The 16,703-nt window shown below is 41.8% G+C and overlaps 1 long non-coding RNA gene across 1 annotated transcript in view; it reads right to left on the reverse strand.

Moving 5' to 3' along the window:
• The window catches only part of LOC126506024 (uncharacterized), a 77,012-nt gene that overhangs the window by 50,990 nt on the left and 9,319 nt on the right, over positions 1 to 16,703 (reverse strand). The window contains exon 4 of the long non-coding RNA XR_007593063.1: positions 357 to 505. This is a non-coding gene — a long non-coding RNA (uncharacterized lncRNA). The remainder of the gene's footprint in view (positions 1 to 356; positions 506 to 16,703) is intronic.

A 16,703-nucleotide genomic window follows, 5' to 3' on the forward strand; every position in this document is an offset into this window, starting at 1 on the left:
GCAACCACCACAGCCAAATGACAGATAAACCAAGAGCACATCATTCATCATTACAAATAACACTTCAAAAAGGGTTGGGGGCTGTCACATTTCCTTAATATTTTAGGAAATACTGGTTTATGTTCTCAGTGGTAAAATGTTATGGTATAGATATAAAGTATCCCTCTAAAAGATCTATGTATTGAGGGCTAAGCCCCCAGCTGGTAGATCTCATGGTTAGAAAGTAATGAGATTGAAGAGGCTTTAATTTAATCATTGGGTAAATCCCTAGGCGGTGGCGGCTGAGGGCGTCGTTGAGAGGTGATGGGAGGTACGAAGAGGGGCCTCATGGGAGGAAGCAGGTCACTGTGGCATACCTTTGAAGGTGTCTTGCCCCTGGCCCTTTGCTTTCTGGTTGTCATCCCCTGAGCGGTATTCCTCTGTTGTGGCTCTCATCCACCATCCTTTCCACTTGCTAGGGACCAGCAATGGAGCCAGCTGACGGGCAGGCAGGGCCCGAAAACCTCTGAAACAAACCAAGCCAAATACAATTCTCCTTCTTTACACTCCTTATCCCAGGTTTTCCCCCACAGCAGTGAAAAATCTAAAGGAAACTGAGACCAAATCTAGGACCCCGAACATAGGCAAACACTCTAAATACTGAGCTGTAAATACTCTAAGACCTGGAAGTGGCTTCTAAGTAGATGAAGACTAATTTTCAACAAGGACCTTACAGCCTTTATACACATGTGCTCAGGTCTGTGACATTTCTACGTCTCTCATCTGTGTTGAGGGAAAAAATGAGGATAAAGAAGTGGAGCCAAGATCGTTGAAGTTCTTAACACCAGAGTGTCTGTTCGTTCATCCCTGACTCTCAGGAGGGAAATGGACTGACGAGATCACACTCCTTTCCTTTCTGCTGTGCAACAGACCCTCCCTTCCTCAGTTGCCTCACCAGGAGGCCTCAGAAGCAATTCTCTTCCTTTCTGAAACTTCCACCATAACAGAAATACCTACAAGTTCATTTTTCCCCCCAGCAACATGCAAAGCCCTACACATCTCAGAAGACTCCATTAAGCTTCCTACTCCCCTCAGAGAAGCCCAGAAGTTTCCCTGGAAGACCGACAAAGTCGTGTTATCCAGTCCACTTCTCCAGAAGGCCTCAGTCTCTGGCCTGTGCCAACCATGTCTTTCTACGCCATTCTCACTCGCCTTTGCTGGGTAATCACACAGACCCCAGCTCGCCTTGCCACAGGGCTATCTGGAGAAAGCCTTCCACCAGGTCTACACAGTTCACTCCGGTCAGTTAGGTCCAACCCTTCCCTGACCTCCCAAAGGGGGCAACAGAGTGACTCTGTTAAGAGTCACCGCCCTAGTCTCTCAAGAAGCCTTGAACCTGGGATTGTCATGAGATGCAAGAGTTATCCTATATTTGGGGGTAATGACTTGAAGATGCCAAGCTATTGACTGAAGGAAGGATAACAAGCCAAAGGATGCAAAGGAAACTCCCACTGTAAGAGCTTCCACAAAGGGAATGGCCCTGCCCCACAGCATTTTAATTTTGTTCAAGGAGACCCTTGGTGAATTTTTGACCTAACAGTAGGAGAAAACCTCGGCTGTCTTTACAAAAAGAAAAGGAAATTCACAGTGTGTATGTCTGTGTGTATGTCTGCGTATGTGTGTGGTGTGTATGATAGTGGCATACACGGAATAAGTAGGTATTAATAGCAGCATTAGCTATACAGTGGCAGTAATGCTGGAATTTGACCTTGTATGTGATAGATCAGTGACCCTGATTGATAAGAGCCAAAATTTATCAAATATTTCATAAAGGCTACTAATGTGCCCCACATGCAAATGTTCTCTATCTGTAAACTCGGAATCATTCTAAAGTAGTTGCCTCTACCATTCAGCCAAAGTCTTCAAAGGAGAAGTCCTAGCCACAGAGCAATTACCAAAACTCAAGGGCCATTCACCGATAACATACTGCTGACAAAGTTCCAAATTTATGTGACTGAAGAAGTCAGCCTAGTGCCATCAGTGCTGTAAAGAAACAAATAAATACCCAGAAATATTTAAATTTATGGTGTGAAAGCAGAAGACAATCTCTATATGATAGAATAGAGGAAAATCGAAGAGACTAATTGGTACCAAAAATAGACCTTAAAGGATTTACAGACCCAATTAGCAAATTGGATCTTGGTTGGCAGTTCTGTTTCTAGTATAACGAGGTATTTATTTAACCACCTTCAAAGATCTTTGCACTTAAAAAACAGTAATTTTCTTTAAATTACTAATGACCCTTCAAAGAAATAAAAGGACAATCTCTACCTTTCTTCAGCTGCTGGTGGGACCATCTCACTATTTGGCTAACCACAAATAAATCCTAGTGCCAACCCCTTAAACCTGTGGGCATCCTTTTGCCCACTGTCCCATGTGCTTGCAGTGTAATCAGAGGTAGGGTTTCTGTTGTAAGAAACCGCCTCTGTGAGAACGGTACAGTGAGGTACCACAGCAAACACAGGCGTTGCCTGGGTTTGGGGTGGTGGGAGTGGGAAGGTTAGTCTGAGATCAAGGCTTCTTGGAAGAAGTATAAGAAATCTAAGCCAATTATTGTGGGATATTTGTACACTGTGCAATAATGTATTGCTGTGATTGATGTAATAAAAAGCTGAACAGCCAATGGCTAGGCAGGAGATACAGGCGGGACTTCAGGGCAGACAGGAAGTTGGAAACGAATCTAGGCATGCAGGAGACACCAGAGGAGAAGGAGAAGAATTGGGAGGTACAAGATGGAAGAGAGTTAAAAAGTCATGATATAAAACATAGATGAATATAAATGGGTATATTTAAGTTGTAAGAGCTAATGGGACAAGCCTAAGCTATAGGACAAACTTTCATAATTAATGTTAAGTCTCCATGTCGTTTCTTTGTGAGCTGGCAGACAAAAGAAAAATCTGTCTACAGTCAATGGGAGGAGGGTCCTGGGAATTGCTGGAAGGAGGCAGGGAAGGCTGAGAAGCAGGAGGAATAGCAAGATGGAGAACCCTGAAAACTACCTTCCACCTCTACTCTTCATTGCATTTACAATGTGGAGGACTGTATTGTATTCTTGGATGAGCTATGCATGTTGATGCATATGGGGACAGTTTGCCTCTGTGTGGCTGGTGTTTCAGTCTCCTAGTTGCTTCTATTTTGTTTCTTCTTTTCGTCATTGATATTTAAATTCTTTCAATTCCTGTTTCTCTTTTGCTATGGCAACACTGCTGCTTCTCATCACGACGAGTGGTAAATAGTTTTGCTACTCTCTTCCTTACCTATACATGTGAGAAACACCGTGGGGCAGCATGCTAAGAAATGGACAGAGTGTACCTGGAATATCCCAGGGTTCCGGAGCGAGGGCTCCTAAGTGAATAGGGAGCCAGGGGACCCAAAGAAGTCCGTAGCTTCTTCTGTTCTTTTCTTGTGTGAAGGAAACTTGGGCTCTAAATACAGGCAGAACAGCCTGCCCACATGGGACTTCATGAAAGCAAGAGGCAGTCTCTTGTGGTTTTCTACTGCGTGGATACCGAAGTGCAGTTTTGGTATCATGAAAAGATTGGTGAGAAATCAGAGTTCTTCAGCTCCAGCTGCTACTTCTGAACTGGGAAATTCCATAACTGGGGAACTAGAGCTGCACTGTTTTGTTTTTTTAACGTGTCACTGTCAGGTGGTTCTCATGTATAACCTGAGTAAGGTTAGAGAAGCCACAGTCTGGTTCTAACACGAGTCACATAACAAAGGATGAGAACTGACAGTTCTTATTACTCGATCAAGCCACTTGCTGCATTTGAGTAAACAGACCCCTGTGAACATCCTCGTGATAAAAACGTGTTGGTCCTATTTCATGAATGGCACCTGATCCCCAGTTAGTACCTTGGCTGTCGGGAAACGAAGCTGCCAGGACTGAACCTGATCAAGAAACCCAGGCTGTGACAATCCAGATGCTAAAGTCAGGTTTATGGTTGCAATTAAATTGATATGTGAGCTTCATTGGTGAAGTTTGGAAATCATGTCACCGAAGTTTATAAATATTTCATGATCAATTGTGCAGCCACAGCTGCAGTTTCCAAACGGTAGAGCTTGGAAGGAAAGTTGCCCTCGTTTGTTTTCAGAATTCTGTTGGCCTAACTGAACCCAGGCTGTGTGTATGTGATTGTGACGACGACAGAGTGGCCTTCTTTGACACAGTACAGAAATGTAACCCTAATTGATTTATTTCAGCTTGGTTTCTTTTCTTTGTTCATTGAATTCTGTGCAGGAGCTCCAATTGTGTGTGTGTGTGTGTGTGTGTGTGTGTGTGTGTGTGTGTGTACATGCATGTGTGCACAAACACATTTGGGTAAATTTGTGCCCAGGGCTCATGTGATGTTAAGACAACCTCAGGTGTCCATCCTCCCAACCTTGACAGAGTCGTGGTCTCTTCTCCTTGGTGTCTTGTTGTTCACCACTGTGAAGGGCGGCTGACTTGTGATCTTCTGGGGGGGATCCCCTATCTCCACCTCCCTTCTTGCTGTATGAACCCTGGGATTAAAGTCCTACACTTACCATGCCCAGATCTTTATGGGTTCTGAAGACTCGACTCAACTCCTCACATTTGCTTGGCAAGGACTTTATCCATTGAGCCATCTGCATGTTCCCAGAATTTTTTTAATGGCCTAAAAATGTTAATTGTTTTATACAGAGTTGAGTGGTAAGTTAATACTCCCACTCTGGGCTCATTAATAAAATGTGATCATCCATTTTTTTCTCTTAAAATTGTTGCATGACATATATTTACTTGTCCTAATTAAAGGGAGCTAAAAATAATCATTGTTTTAAGAATTTGGGGGCATGCCTAGCGCTTTCTTGGAGATCAGCAAAACTGGATCTGCGAACTAGTTTTCTAAGAATATTATAACTCGGTAGGGACAACCTTGAATGTTAGGTGAGACCGAGAATCGAGGTTTTTTTTTTTTTTTTTTTTTTTTTTTCGGGTCTCTGCTATGAGTCTTTTGCATTACAAACCTGGTCCCACCCATATTTCTTCTCAAAGACCTTGGCGGGGGAAACCCCAGCTGACCCAGTTTGCCCCCTGTTGCTGTGATAAAACGCTGGAAGCAACATGGAGCAAGGAAGGGCTTTCCTGGCTTATTGGTTCCAGTCCGTTATTTAGGGGAGCAAGGCGGGACTTCAGGGCGGGAACTGCAGCAGGGACTACTGGGGAAATCTATTTCCTGGCTTGCTTCCAGGCTCACGTTCAGTTACCTGCCCAGGGATGGTACCACCCGTAGTAGGCTAGGCCCTCATCCATTGATCAACATTCAAAAACAATAAAGGCCCCAGACACGCCCACAGGCCATCTAATGGGGACAATTATTCAACTTACATTCCCTCTTTCTAGGTGTGTCAGGTTGACAACAAAACCAACCCAGACCTACACTAATGAATGAATGTTTATAAACTCATTTCATTTTTTATACAGCCGTTCCTTAAAATTTTATGCGCACCCACTGGAGAGTCTCGTTATATTTGCAGAATCCATTCATCATTTAACAACCATTTTACCTCTTGTTTTCGCGATTTTTCTACTTTATTTCCTGCGTCTACCCACTCCGTGCTGGAGCAGGCATCCCAGTGCATTTCATGTGTATGCTTTTGTTTATGTTCTTACAAAATGCATATTACGGTTCTGATTGCATATATTTTTATGTACGTGATAGTGTGTTATATATCTAATTTTCTTTCGTGTAGCTTACATTTAACACTATATCTTTGGATATAAACTTATTATTATGTTCACTATCAATCCCTTTGTTTCTTTGATTTTTTTCTTGAGACAAAGATCTCACTGTGTAGCTCTTGATATCCTGGAATGTGATATGTAGACCAGGATAGCCTTGAACTCACAGAGCTCCTCTGGCCTCTGCTTCCCCAGTGCTGTCTTAAAGAATGTGCCACCAAACCTGGCAGGCTTTGCTAACTCTTGTGTAATTTCTAATGCCCCTTATTCGATTAACAATAAAGGGTGAGGACCTTCGGCTATAGTGTGGTCATACAGCACGAGACTAGTACATACCAGGCCCGGGGTTTGATTGCCAAAGCTACAAACAAATGAGAACAGCAAACCCCCACTATAAAAACAAAAACAGAATAAAAGACCAGACAAAAAGTTATCATTGTTTCTACAGAGTTCATTTTGTTTGTTTGGGTTTTGGTTTATCAAGACAGCATTTCTCTGCCTAGCCCGTGCTGTCCTGAAACTTGCTTTGTAGGCCAGGCTAACCTCAAACTCAGAGATCTACCTACTTCTGCCTCCCAAGTGCTGATTAAAGGCATGGGGCTACCACTCCCCAGACATCTACAGTTCTGTTTTGTAAAAGGAGCTGTGGGCCACTTCCCGCAGCCGGGCTCCCAGCCGCCTGGTTAGCTAGCTGATACCCCGAAATAACAACACACAAATTGTATTCATTTAAACACTGCCTGTCCCATTACTGTTTCAGTTGAAGGGTGGATATATGATAAATAAGCACACAGAGTACACTAAGTTCTCTTCACTCATCTGAGGGGGGGTGACAGGCATCTATTGAATGGTTCTCCTATGTTTCAGATGTTAAGCACTGAGAAGAAAATAGGTAAGATGATAGAAGAAGCAAGCCTACATTGCTTATCTAAGGCTTTTAGATCAGACAAGATTTAAGGTTTACAGATTGAAGGTCAGCAAATTCCTGGATGGTTTAATTCTACAAGGTGGTATATGTTGCAATCTGTGTCTTTATTCTGGGCACAGTTTGAACTGTGAGTTAGAAGGGAGCAAGAGCAGATTGTAAGAAACCAGCTAGGAGGCTGTTGCAATAGAACAATGAAAGCAGGGGTGGTGGCAGTCAAACAGAAGAGAAAATAATGAGACAGATTTTGAAGACCGAACATGGCGGCTTTGCTAATAGATTCCTAGGGGACAAGGCATTGAGAAGAATCTCATGGTCCTTAACACAGAAAGAAGACTGGATGTGAGCTGTGTTTGAGTCATGTTGCCTAAACAGGTAGCGTCAGGTAGGAACTAAGCCTCGGGTTCTAATTCTCAGGGAAGTGCTGAGGAACGGAAGCCACATTCAGGAATCATCACACACAATGGACTTCAAAATCACTCTGTTCAGAAGGCTTCCTCCGTGTTAGGAGGAAAGGAACCCAACTCCTTGAAAAGCAATTTGTCTGAAAGTTGGTGTTAAAGAAATGATGCCTGTGAACAAAACCTTTATATAATTTAGAAAGGAATCAGATTGTACATTGTCTTAAGGCAAATTTGGGTGGAAAAAAGGCTGTCTGGTCGATGGAAATCACTTATTTTTTTGTCTGGGATAAGACCATGACAGGCTTTGGCAGGAAGTCAACAAACAGTGCTGTTTTTTACTGGGTTTAATGAAAAGCTGAAACTTCACCTCCTTGTTCAATGTAAGAAGGTATATAGAACAGCAAACAGATTCTTCATGATAAATACAATTCAGAAATATTAAAAGATGGAGGGAACATAATCAAAGAAAGAAAACCATTTAGAATTCAGTGAGTCCTCAAGAACATTGATGCAAAAATACTCAATAAAATACTGGCAAACCGAATCAAAGAATATATCAGAACCATCATCTACCCTGATCAAATCTGCTTCATCCCAGAGATGCAGGGATGGTTCAACATACAAAAATCTGTCAATGTAATCCACCATATAACACCATATAAACAAACTGAAAAATAAAAACCACACGATCATCTCATTAGATGTTGAAAAAGCTTTCAACAGAATACAACATCCCTTCCCTTCATGATAAAGGTCTTGGAGAGAGCAGGGATACAAAGGAACATACCTAAACCTAATAAAGGCAATATACAGCAAGCCAACAGCCAACATCAAACTAAACAGAGAGAAACTCACAGCGATCCCACTGAAATCAGGACCAAGACAAGGTTGTCCACTCTCTCCATATCTATTCAATATAGTTCTTGAGGTCCTGACTAGAGCAATAAGACAACAAAAGCAGATCAAGGGGATACAGGTTGGAAAAGAAGTCAAACTCTCACTATTTGCTGATGATATGATAGTTTGCATGAATGACCCCAAAAATTCTACCAAGGAACTTCTACAACTCATAAACATTTTCAGCAATGTAGCAGGATACAAGATTAACTCAAAAAATCAGTAGCCCTCCTTTACACAGATGAAATCAGAGAAACATCACCCTTCACAATAGCCACAAATAACATAAAATATCTCAGAGTAACTCTAATCAAACAATTGGAAGACTTGTATGATAAGGTCTTTAAACCTCTGAAGAAAGAAATTGAAGAAGACACCAGAAAGTGGAAAGATCTCCCATGCTCTTGGGTAGGTAGAATTAACTTAGTAAAAATGGCAATCTTACCAAAAGCAATCTATAGATTCAATGCAATGCCCATTAAAATCCCAGCAAAATTCTTCACAGACTTCAAAAGAATGCTATTCAACTTTATATGAAAAAGCAAAAATCCCAGGATAGCCAAAACAATCCTGTACAATAAAGGACCTTCTGGAGGCATCACAATCCCTTACTTTAAACTCTACAACAGAGCTATAGTACTGAAAACAGCCTGGTATTGGCATAAAAACAGACAGGAGGAACAATGGAACCAAATCACAGACTCGGATTTTGACAAAGAAGCAAAAATTATAAAATGGATAAAAGAAAGCATATTTAACTAATGTTTTGGCATAACTGGGTATCAACATGTAGAAGAATGAAAATATATCCATATGTATCACTATGCACAAAACTCAAGTCCAATGGATCAAAGGCCTCAACATAAAGCCAGCCACACTAAACCTCAAAGAAGAGAAAGTAGAAAGTACACTTGAATGCATTGGCACAGGAGACCACTTCCTAAATATAACCTCAGCAGCACAGACACTGAGAGAAACAATTAATAAATGAGGCCTCCTGATACTGAAAATCTTCTGTAAAGCAAAGGACACAGTCAATAAGACAAAATGACAGCCTACAGAATGGGAAAAGATCTTCACCAACCCCACAAAGGACAGAGGACTGATCTCCAAAATATACAAAGAACTCAAGAAATTGGTCATCAAAAGAACAACTGATCCAATTTAAAAAAAAAAAAAAATGGAGTACAGACCTAAACATAGAACTCTCAACAGAGGAATCTAAAATAGCTGAAAGATACTTAAGGAAATGCTCAACATCCTTAGTCATCAGAGAAATGCAAATCAAAACAACTCTGAGATTCCATCTTACACCTACCTGTAAGAATGGCCAAGATTAAAAACACTGATGGCAACTTATGCTGGAGATGTTGTGGGGTAAAGGGAAGACTCTTGCATTGCTGATGGACGTGCAAGCTGGTATAGCTCTTTAGATATCAATATGACGATTTGTCAGAATATTAGGAAACAACCTTCCTCAAGACCCAGCAATACCATTTTTGGGTGTATACCCAAAGGATGCTCAATCATACCAAAGGACATGTGCTCAACTATGTTCATAGCAGCATTATTTGTCATAGCCAGAACCTGGAAACAACCTAAGTGTTCCTTGACTGGAGAATGGATAAAGAAAATGTGGAACATTTACATAATGGAGAGCAGAGAAAAATAATGACATGTTGAAATTTTCAGGCAAATGGATGGAGCTAGAAAACATCATATTGAATGAGGTAGCCCAGACCCAAAGAAACAAATATAATATCTACTTACTCATTAGTGGCTTTTAGACGTAAAGCAAAGAAAATCATTCTACAAATCACAATCCCAAAGAACCTAGATAACAAAGAGGACCCTAAGAGAGGCATACATGGATCTAATCTACATGGGAAGTAGAAGTCGACAAGATCTCCTGAGTAAACTGGGAGAATGGGAACCATGGGAGAGGGTTGAAGGAAAGGGGAGAGAAAGGAAGCGGAGCAGAGAAAAATGTATAGCTCAATAACATCAATAATAAAAGGGAAATTTAAAAAAAGAATTCAATAAGTCATGGGGGACTTCCCTCTGGGTTCAAGTCCTGTGTTGATGCTTTTGTTTAGGTTTGGCGAGAAGGAACATGCAAATGGAGCAATACATTCTCATAGGTAAGAGATGAGTGGAAATACATCTAAATCTACTGTATCTACTTTCAAAACCTCGGCTAACGTGTGCACATGTTTAGTCACTTATTATAGTGCTGACATGGTAATATCAATGTCTCTACACTTTCTGAAATGATGTCCTACATGCGACACATTTCCTGATTGCATACTCTTTTAGTTTTCAGATCCGTACGTCCTGAAGGCGGTGGTTCACAACCCCAACACTGACTTGGGGTACCAACACTGTAGGCAGAGTAGCTTGGAAGAGGTAATCTTTCCCAATAGGGTTAGACTTTTAACCCCAAGTTTATAGAATGGTGGATATGGTACCTCACAACTGGCTATAAATTCAGATCCAGGGAATCCAACATCTTCTGGCCTCTCAAGCACAGGGGCACAGGCATACAAGTAGGCAAGACACCCACATATATGAAATAATAAAATAAAAACATTTAATTGATGTTATTAACCTGCATGGAGGAGATGGTATACTAGTTGCAAGCAATCCTGGCTTGGGAACTACAAGGATTAACAGTGACTGTCAACTTGACAGGGTCAACAATCACCTAGGAGATAAGCCTCTGTCTGGGAGGGATTATCTAGATTAGATTAACGGATGTGGATTGTGAAAAACCACTGGGATTGCGGGCAGCACCTTTCAGTGACTAGAGCTTGTGAACTGAGCATAAAGGAAAAGGTGAACTGGGTACTAACATTCACCTCTCTGCTTCCCAACTATAGACGCTATGACCACTGCCTCAGCTGCTGCTACCTACCTCGAGGTCTCCTCCATGACAGACTGTACCCACGAGCTATAAACCTAATTAAACGTTCTCCCGTAGGTTGCTCTCCTCAGGGTGTTTTGCTGCAGTCACAGGTAACAGGACAGATAAGTAATCCAGAGACTACACACTGAGTGCCAGCCTGCTGTTGACATGGTGAGGGGTCTTGGGAGGAGTTCCTAAACTTGTTTCTCATCTGTAAAGTCCTGCTACATCGTCAAGAAACTGACCTACTTCTACAAACCCTTGATCTGATTAGTTGGATACCAAATAATATTAACATATCTCAAACTGACTTAAGCAAGAGGGTAGACTTACTGATTTAACAGCTGAAAACTATCAACAACCTACTCGACAGCATCTTCTGAAAAACAGAAAAAGGGGCTTCCAAGTAAGCAGACATCTTGGTTAACCTTTATTTGGAGAAACAAAAACCAAAACCAAGATCTTGAAACCAAAAAAGAATCAAACCTTCTGGACTGAGGGAGCCTTGCTCTCAGATTAGATCTCAAACAGAATAAATAGACTCTACTTAGCTTTTTGACTGGCAACCGTTGGTTATCAATCCCAAGTTATTCAACTCCTCCTAGTGATTCTGAGTCCTAGATAGACAGGAATCAAATCCAGCTAAATCTACAGCCCCCAGCACTGTCATAGGACTTATTGTGTCCACCAGCTTCGCTTTTCTGTGGTTAGATCCATGCTGCACGTGTGAAAATATCTGCATGTGTGGGGGTTGGGAATGTGGGGATGGGGGAGTAGGCAGAAATGAGTAAGAGAGAGAAGGCTGCGGTGTGTGTGTGTGTGTGTGTGTGTGTGTGTGTGTACAAGCAGAGAGAATAAGAGATGTAGAAAGGAACAGGTAGAGAGATCAATTTGCCGGTGACTATGTGACAAGGGTCAGTTTATATGTCAAAGCAGAAGTGCTCACATGCTGTTCCCGTAGAAAAGGAATGGAAGCTGAGCCCTTTCCTGTGCTGTCTTGGTTTCCTTACCAGGAAGACTCAGAAGTTCTGAGGAACATTCTTCTGAAATCTTTACATCAACCAAAGTCTTGCAACAATGCTAGCCAAAACTGACAATGCAGGGATGAAAGTGGTGTATTTATGGGCACCTGGTGGCATCACTGCTGGGCACAGTGCTGTGGAAAGCTATTGCTCAATTGCAGCGTGAATAATAAAAACCCAGAGATAGATACTTGGGTTCACGTTGAGGATCAGAGAAGCAGTCAACCACTAGAAAAACCTTTGACCTCTACCAAATCTTCAGACCAAAAGGGCGAGATCCTGTCTTCATGAATCCTCAGACTCCACGTGCCACTGGGTTTCTGTCTTTCCCCATTTACATTCCTCTCTCTGCCCAGCCATATTGCTCCTGTCTCCACCTCCCTAGTGCTGGGATGAAAGGTGTGTGACTCCCAAACCCTGGGATTAAAGGTGTGAACCACCACCTTGTATCTGTTTCTGGATCAATCTTGTGTGTCTCAGGGTAGCCTTGAACTCACAGAGATCCACCTGCCTCTGTCACCTGAGTCCTGGGATTAAAGGTGTGTGCCACCACTCCCTGGCCTATATGGTTGACTAGTGTGACTGCTTTGCCCTCTGATATTCAGGCAAGCTTTATTTATTAAAGCACAAATAATCTATCACTATAATAAACTTTGATCAGTAGCCATAAAATATGCTTATATTTGATGACTCAGTTATCCCCCCACAAGAAGTTACTGCAGGGGAATAACTCAAATTTAAAAACTGATGTCTGTAAAAAATGTTTATTCATCATTATCTGTGCTAACAAGTTGGACATGGTCTAGCCGCCAACAAGGGAATAAATAAGTAAATTATAGCACAACAATTGAATGAAATATTGAGCACTCGTTAAAGGGCAATTATGAAGAGCATATAACAAGCATGCTAAGTGGGAACTGCTGTCTACAAAAGCGTATACGCCCTTTGCTAACACAGAATGTGTAAGTACCAGACCCAGCAGGCTCCAGGGATGGATCTGAGTGGAGGTGCCAAAGGAAAGGAGAAATGACAGAGGATGCACAGAAATGTTGGGGTCCAGTTGTCTGAGATATCTGATGGAGAAACCACAGCACCCAGGAGCTCACCACAGTGATATATACAATTAAACAGGGAGGTGGGGTCATTCCATATAGCTGAACACGCAGGTAGCGTTGTTACATCCAATAAACATGGAGACACGGTTTATGATATACAGTTGGGTCAAGGAGAGAGATTCAGCTTATCTTGGTAGGCGCAGCCTCTGTGGGGGAGCAGTCTGGAGACTGTAAGCATCCCAGGGTCCAAAGCTATTGTGGACATTTTCTGCACACACTGCTAACATTACATCCACACATGGAAGGGAAGGCATTACCAATTTTCTCTGGGGCTGGGGCTAGGATCCACACATGGTCACGTCGGCGTCGACAACACACGTTCACTCAGGAATAAAGCTGCTTCAGGACCTCCTCTGATCCCCATATGTAAGAATATAGCTAAACCTCTAAAAGCAATACCTAAGAATAACAGTCGTAAGGTTGGAGGGAGACTATAACAGGGAAGTGCTTTCACGTTCGATTTCTTACAACATTGGCATAATAGTGGATTCTAACAAATGTTTGTTAACGAAAAATGTCTCTGGTTAAAGAAAGATTATCTCAGCTTCTTCATAGGGAGTGTTTCGAATGTCTAAAATGTTTAGGAAGCGCCCACTATGCACTGAAGAAGCAGTACATTCCGGCTGTTGATACTGAGATCACACAGAGCACATATCACATAGAGAATGACTTTTTCACTGAAGCCTTTTCTAGTAGAAAGAGAAAGTGAGCGCTCCTTGCCATAAACCTCCCTATCAAGTCTCACTCCCTTACTCTACTGGTGTGACCTCCAGGGATTCCTGCTAGATGCGTGGTATTTCTAGGGAGTTTATGGCAAGATTTACTGTCTGGCCTCAGACCCAAAGGGCAGTCTTCTTGGAAAGTTTTACTGGGAGGACCAGAAAACACTGCAGATGTTTGTCAGTGCCTTGATTCATGTTGCCCAGTCAGGAGTGGGTGGTGTGGGGAAGGGTGGTTTTAGAGGAAGCGGGAAGAGAAAATAGACTTTTAAAAGTCATACACATCAGTAATACATGAATACATCCCCTTTCTACAATTTGAGAAAATGACAGCTATCATTTCAGCTCAGCCTAAAATCCTCGGTGACACATATATTAGCCTGTTCAAGCCACCATAACAAAATTCCACAGACCAAGTGCCTAAATCAACAGAAACGTATTTTCTCACACTTCTGTAGATTGGAAAGTGTAAGGTTGGGGTTCTCATGGGGTTTGGTTTCTAGTGAAGGCTCCTGTTTGGGTTCACAGCCAACCAGATGCCTTCTTATTTTGTCCTCAGGAGTCTGTCCCTTGGTACACATTGTGGAACAAGGAATCCAGAGAGAGAGAGAGACAGAGAGAGACAGAGAGACAGAGAGACAGAGAGAGAGAGATCCATTATATAGAGGCAATAATCCCATCGAATCTGTCTCCACCTGTACCCTTCTGGCCTCACTAACCCGAATATCTCCTTACTCGGAATGCAGCCATTTTTGCATTAAGGCTTGTGATGTCATATTGTTCTGGAAAGATGAGAACAAATGTCTATTTACCCAGAAAGGGAGCCATGGGCAGACCACAGAATACCACCAAAGTCCAGCTTAGCGAGCCAATGAGTTTAGCAGGGTCACTCGCAGAAGCATGCAATGGTGATAGGCTAGTCACAGGAACAGAAATGACTCAAAAACAACTGTATCCCCACAATATCACTCCAGCATGGGTGACAGCTCACAAAAACTGGAAACCTGGATGGAGCACACGGCCCAGTCTGCAGGTAGCTCAGTTGGTTGAAGCCTCTTCTAGGCAGCCTGGGCTGTGTGTGGGTGTGTGTCATTGTCCTCACTGCTTATGTATGCTTATGTATGCTTGAGGAGGAGGGGGTCCTGGTATTTCTGGTCAGTTGTATGGACTTGTGAAACTCTGGGTTGTTTGCTTCCTCAGCATTAACAAGCCTGACCTTAGAACATCATGGATAATACCAAATTTCCCTGCAGAATGTACATCATTCTACGGAGGAAGAAACTGCTATACAATAAATCTGCACAGATGTATTTGGGAGGTCCCAAATATTTAGTTCATGAGAACACCCTTTCCAATTATGACTTCTATTACCATTAAGTGAAGATTTTTCCCCAAAATGAAAAAAATATATTCATAGATTTTATGAAATTATTTTTGCTCTGAGTTTTCAAAAATCTTCCAGTGCATAGACTTTAACACACATACACAGACACACAAATACATATATACATGTATACAAACACCTACATATACACACATATATTCATACACACATATATGTACACACATATATACACATATATACATATATGTATACACATACACACAACACAATATATTAATACACATATATGTGTGTACACACATATATATTTGTATACCCCCACACATATATGCACACACATGTGTGTGTATGTGCACACACATACGCACATAATGTCTTGGCAAGTTTTCACAGCAGCACATAGATACTGACTTTAAAAAATTTTAATATTATGTTTATACTCTTTGAAATGCCTCTTTAAATTTTAACTTTGCATATTAGTCTAAAAGATGATTGCCACACTGAATTAAATATTTTTATTTATTTCTTACTTATTTGTTTGCTTGTTTGGTTATTATTAGGTTTTTCAAGACAGGGTTTTTCTGTAGCTTTGGGGCCTGTCCTAGAACTAGCTCTTGTAGATCAGGCTGGCCTTAAATTCACAGAGATCCACTTGTCTCTGCCTCCTGAGTGCTGGGATTAAAGGCGTGTGCCACCACTGCCCGGATGAATTAACTATTTTAAATAATTGACATCATATTACTGAGCATCCAGCTGTAAACTCTTTCAGTTGCAAACAACTAGACAACGAAAGGCTTCATTTATGCCTCTTGGTGTAAAATCTGATTGTTTCTCAAAGTGAGATCATAAGCCGGGTGGTGGTGGCGCACGCCTTTAATCCCAGCACTTGGGAGGCAGAGGCAGGCGGATCTCTGTGAGTTCGAGACCAGCCTGGTCTACAAGAGCTAGTTCCAGGACAGGCTCCAAAGCCACAGAGAAACCCTGTCTTGAAAAACCAAAGAAAAAACAAACAATCAAAGTGAGATCATAAAACATATGCACTAACAATTTTAATAACTATTGCTCCATTGCTGCCCAAAATGGCTGTACCTACTCAGGGCCTTGCTAGGGCCCTCCTTCATCATCCTTGCTAACACTGATATTATCAAACCTGAGCATTCTTTGCCTATTTGATGAATACAAAAACGAAAGTTATCTTACTGCTTTAACCTGTATTTTTCTGAGTGATGTTGCAGTCCTGCATGGTCTGGGCTAGGCACTGGCCAACAGCATTCCTAAGCACTGCCTCTTTATGTCATCTGCTCATCTTATTCCTAGCATTAAAAGAAAAAAAAAGTATCCAGTCTCTACGACTTGCTACATTTTAAACCTTTGTTAACTGGGTCCTAAATACATCCTCCCAATCTGCCTCCAGCCTTCGTATTACAATTACAGCATTTTTTGACATAGACAGTGTTAATTTTGGAAATAACCAAATTTTCTGATATTTTTTCCTCCTATAATTTTTGCCCTCCATGTCTTAAGAAGGTCGCTTCTGTCCCAAGGTTGAAACTGTCTCCCCTAGCACACTTAGGCATCACATTCTGTTTCTGTTTTAGATATGCCACCAACCTGGGATGGTTTGGAGAGTA

This window comes from Alexandromys fortis, unplaced genomic scaffold (genome assembly GCF_014885135.2).
Source record: "Alexandromys fortis isolate MF-2015 unplaced genomic scaffold, M_Fortis_MF-2015_v1.1 scaffold_60, whole genome shotgun sequence".
NCBI classification, from domain to species: domain Eukaryota; kingdom Metazoa; phylum Chordata; class Mammalia; order Rodentia; family Cricetidae; genus Alexandromys; species Alexandromys fortis.